This window comes from Myiozetetes cayanensis, unplaced genomic scaffold (genome assembly GCF_022539395.1).
Source record: "Myiozetetes cayanensis isolate MyiCay16 unplaced genomic scaffold, myiCay2020 scf5-8, whole genome shotgun sequence".
Taxonomy (NCBI): domain Eukaryota; kingdom Metazoa; phylum Chordata; class Aves; order Passeriformes; family Tyrannidae; genus Myiozetetes; species Myiozetetes cayanensis.
In genome coordinates this window covers 5,167,672-5,172,931 of record NW_026087742.1, presented here as the reverse complement: position 1 = coordinate 5,172,931, position 5,260 = coordinate 5,167,672, and positions in this window count along the sequence as shown.

Here is a 5,260-nt window from a genome sequence, read left to right as displayed (position 1 = left end):
CCTCCTCCTTCTTCTTCTGCTCCTTGTCCTCGGCGCGGGGCGGCCCCGGCGAGGCGCCGCGCAGCGCCGGCCGCCAGCGCATCTTCAGCGGCCGCCGCGCCCCGCGCCCGCACTTATAGCGCGGCGCTGGCGGCAGCGCGGGGAGCCCCGGCGGCCGCGGCCGCGGCAGAGCCGGGAGGGCGGGGACCCCACCGCGCCCCGCCCGCCGCTCCGCGGGCGCGCAGCACCTGCCCCTGCCCCTGCCCCTGCCCCTGCCCCTGCCCCTGCCCCTGCCCCTGCCCCTGCCCCTGCCCCTGCCCCTGCCCCTGCCCCTGCCCCTGCCGCGCCTCCCCGTCCCTGCCGAAGCACCGCACGGGCAGCCGCGCGTCGGCTCTCCCCGCAGCAGCGGGAAGCGTCTCGTGTGCCGGGTTTTCGGTCCGTGGGAAGCTCGGCTAAGCCTGAGCAAGGTGACACCTGTGTCTAGCCACGCTTCCAGCTCCCGAAGGGTTCGTCCTGGAAATTCATCGATGAGGAAGGAGGAACCTGCTCGTTCCATACGGATGGATTGTTGGCTAGCCCGGAGATTCTCTTCCCTCCCCACATTTGGTCCACAATGTTTTTTTTGAAAAAAAAAAAAAATTAAGTGTACTGTTCTCCTTGAAAACCCAGGATCTGGTTGTGATGGTTACGGTCATATTCAAAACTATTCATATTCACAGATATTCGTGGCCTACCTCTGTGTGCACATTTCTGCCAGCGAGCTGCCCCTACTGCAGTCCCGCACCCAGAGGCTTTCGATGCCATTCCTCACATGGAAAAGACTATGCATATGGCTTGTTAGCATTATTCCAGCTTATGAGCCTGGGAATGATTTACACGTGTTTGCTCATGTAATTCTTCTCATTTTGCCTAAAACTAATTACTGTTTCAAGTTTCTTTTTCACGAAATTTGTTTTTTGAAGTTTACCTACCTTTAATAGTGGCCAGAAATTGAAGCCTTCAATCAAAAATTCTAAATTTGTACTCTCTCGCTCTCCCTCTTTGTATATATACACACACAAACACACACACATCTCCTCAGCCAGAACAGTTAGATGAATACACAAGGTTAAAATAGCTCTGTCTGACCCCAGTAGGATTCCCTGTTTATAGAAAGCATTTCTCCAAAACATTCAACTGCAATACTTTGAACAAAGATCCAATTTCCTGCAGGAGTGTTTAGTTTCTTTTTTTTTATTTATTATTTTTCCTTTTTTTTTTTCTTTTTTTTCTTTTTGTAGGTTTTGGGCATACAGATTTTAAGGTCAGTATATACTTTTTTAATATCATTCTGATAACTTGTTCCTGTTGCATTTTGTATATCTGTGTAAATGGATTCAATCCAAACTGTTAAACTCTGCAGTCACTCAGAAGTATCTGAGTGGGTACAACACACTTGCAGCATACACTTTGCTGTACCAAATACACAGACTTCTGAATGGTTTCTTTGCAAAAAACAGAAAATCCAAGTGCTGATTGCTGCCTACAAATCTCTGCTCGATCTGGGCCCTATTAATTTCAAAAATCTCTTTCCCCCCTCATTTCCTACTGCAACAACAAGCCTAAGGCAGAACATTATCCCGACGGAAAGGTTTGCAGGAGCCGGAGGCCGTCGGTCGGCAATAACAAGTACCACCTTCTGAAGTTCGCTGTTCCTGGACACGAGCCTGATCCTGACCTGGAGGTTTTTACCGCAAGCATATGGCCAGGCTGCCTCCAGGCATTCCTCTGGCCGCCCTGTCTCCTGGCACCCGGCCCCCTCGCATTTGGACGACTGGCTGCTATCCACCCTCGCAGATCCTCTCAGGGAAGCTTGTGCCGCTCGCCGCAGAGGATTGTGAAACATGTTTCCTGTTTTAGGGAAAATGTTGTTTAGCACCATTCTGTCTGAGGTAAAACGCTTTCAGATGCAAAGGCAATGAGGCCTGATGCTAGTTTATAAAAAAAACAAAAAAAAAAAACTCAAAAAAAACCAGAGCAACACCCTCCTTAATAACGCATTTAATAGCAGTAACCAAACAAGCCTGTAAAATCACAAATATAGAAACAAATTCTTTCAATACCAATTGATCATTTTTAGGAGAAAATCCAATATCGGTCCTTAAAGCAGAACAGACCAAAACAGAGAATGATTTATCATCTACTATGTTAATGTGACACATTGAAGTGGGAGGACATTAGTGATCATTTTTCACCCAAGTACATGAGGCACTTCCAAGAGGTTTATAAATGCACTAACACAGGGATCACTGTTTTCCAGAAGATGCCAAAATGCTCTGATATTCAGTTAGCACACATTCCTTATTATCAGATCCTGCCACAATTCCTGTCAGATGCCTTTGGGGCACGATACAGTGGCATGATGCGTCATGTCAGAAAGCAGATCAGGACCATTATCAGGCAGATGTTTGACATGATGCACGGTGTCAGTCAGCCAGTGGCATGCTGCCATTGCTCAAAAGGATTTTGACATCATACAGTGTACCAGTGCTGTAGCACAAAACCAGCATGTTCCAAAAATAGGGACAAATTCACCTCTGGCACAAGTAGAAGTAACTGCAGTGACTTCATTAGATTTGCATCTGCTTATGTCAACAGTGAGTTTGGCTCATAATCTGGAATTTATATAAAAGAGTGGTAAGTGGCTGCATTTTCAGATATTGGTTATAGTGTTTTCTACTCCCAGTATTCAGGCATCGTGGGACAGCTGGGGTAAACCCATCACCTTTCTCAACTCTTTCCCCTCCACCCCACAAGAAGCAGCCTCAGATTTCCATTTTTAACAGTGTAACAATACCTCAAAGTACATATAGGGTCACTCTTTTCAGAAACACGGGAGGTTGTGAGTTTGGGGATTTCATAAGGGGTAGGAATTTACAAAAAAGGAAGAGAGAGGGTCTCTCCTTACTGCCTTCATACTATTTCACAACAGTAGCTGCAAGCACTTGAGTTCACAAGTACTTAAATACAAGAAATTCATTCCACTCAAAAGAGGAAATTTTGGGTGGCAATTACAGTAATAGTTAAAGAATGGCATGAAAGGGCAGCCAGGATGAAATGTGAGATCTGATAAGATTTGGAGACTTCTTAAAAGGCATTGTAATTTATTGTTGTCCCCTTTCATCACTTTGGAATGAAAAGCACAGCTTGCTAATGCAGATGCATCACAGTGACAAAAGGACAGGAGGGGAATCAGCTAAGATATGACTGGTGTAAGACCTTCTTTACAGAAAGGAAACATCCCTCCCTTCTGACACAGTCTGTTTCTTTAATGATGAAAAGAACTAACTGGTTCTATTTTAAATAAATTTCCTTCATCTTTGCTATGTGTTCTAGCTTCTTAAATCCATCAGGGTACACCAATCCTTGGATTCACTGAACTTTGGTGATGCTAAGGGTAACCAAAAGAAATAAAAGCCAGTAAATCTTCAAGGAGCACTAATTAAGCACCACCTCCAAACCTGACTTGATACAGCAGCTGCACGGGTTGTAACATCAAGGGAACATGGCTTGTCTGGTACACTGTAGTTCTGGAGGAGAGAGGAAGAGCACAGCACCGTGGTAGAAGCAATCTGCACAGGCTCCTCAAGCATTCATTTACTTACCTGCTTGGAGATGAGATTTTATGTTGGAGTTGGAGGTGCTCACCACTTCCACAGATCAGAAAATTTATGTCAAGGCCTCAGTAAATGCTGGGAAACAGTTTGCAAGCCATTTCAAACTTTTGAACAATAACAACAAGGAGTAAGGGTCCTTCCCCTCCTTTATCACCACCATGGAATTATTTCCAAATATTTCTTTGAGGAGACAGCTCTGCGCAGTTAAGCAGTTTCACAGAGATTAAAACAAACAAAACAACAACTCCCCTCCTCTTATACCCTCCCCCCACCTCCTTCTTTCACCCTCTGCTGGCATTCTATAAGTATTTAAATCATTGGAAACCACACCCTAGCTAGTTGTGGCTAGTATTTACAGGCAAAGCCCCTTGGCTTTGCTGTTATGGGCCGCTCAAGAGCCAAAAATGTAACACTGTTAGTTTTTTCCTAAACAAGGATTCCAAATTGGAAGATACACATGGCATCCCAAGGAAAAACACACCAGGCATTTTCTACACCTTATGTATAAAGGAATGGTAACATTGAAAACAATGTTTCTTCATAACTCAATGGGAATTCTCTGATGAGATGGACAATAATTTTTTTTTTTTAAGTCAACTTTGATTGATGCAACACCATTTTCTTGTGGAGAACACTCAATTTTGACAAACACTCTCTAAAGCAAGTTAAGTTCCCATTGAGATCTGCCACCACACAAATTTCTGAAGGTTTTCAAATTACATTGCACTGGGTAGCCCAGCTAGGGAGTTTGTCTTGACCTCGGGACTCAGGGGATGCTAGGCATATTCCTGTAAAACTGCAGTGCCATCACCACTGGGATCTACACTTCCAGCAGATACACTGCAAGTCCCGGAAAAGCAGGAGGCAACAGAGAGCTTGAAAACTCCTGGGCTGAGCTCTGTCTTTCCCCATTCTCCAGGGAAGAAATACACATTGGAGCCAGGCAGGGAGGCACTCACTGCCATTTCTGAAGGAATGGAAACAGACTGCCCCGAACGCTTGAAGAGGGAGAGAAGGATGGGAGTTATTTCCATTCTGGAGGACAAAGTTTCACTCTGTATATACTTACATTGCTCCAATTTGAAAGCATACAGAAATTGATGGGGTTGAGTGTTTGAGGGAAAAAAAAGAAGTGTTCCATTCCTGTAATGCCATTTTAATCCATACAACACCTTGTGAGGACAGGAAACAGGCTTAACATTTCCCTTATACACACAGCCATGCACACTCACCACCAAGGGTTTGACCCCTCCAGGGCAGGAGGCATCAGTTTGTGTGTGGCAAGTACATAACCCCGAGATTTTTAGGATCTCTAGATTCAAAAGGCAATGAAATACAGCAAACCACTGGCCAAATTTAGGATCGAGAGATGCAGTGCAACCTCTCCGTAGGATGTGAGGATCTGGACACCTCTTGGGTCATCTCCCTCATATTTTGTAATAAAACCAAAGCTGCAGTGCCAATTACAGCAAATATCTTTCTTCAAGCCACTAACAGCTTTCACATCTCATGCCTGTAATCTTCAGCAAATAGATCAAGGGCTGTTATTCATTTTAGTGCCTGAATGCATTATATTTATTGTTGTTATAATACATTCTGTTACCACAGAAAATGTTTGGCTCCCA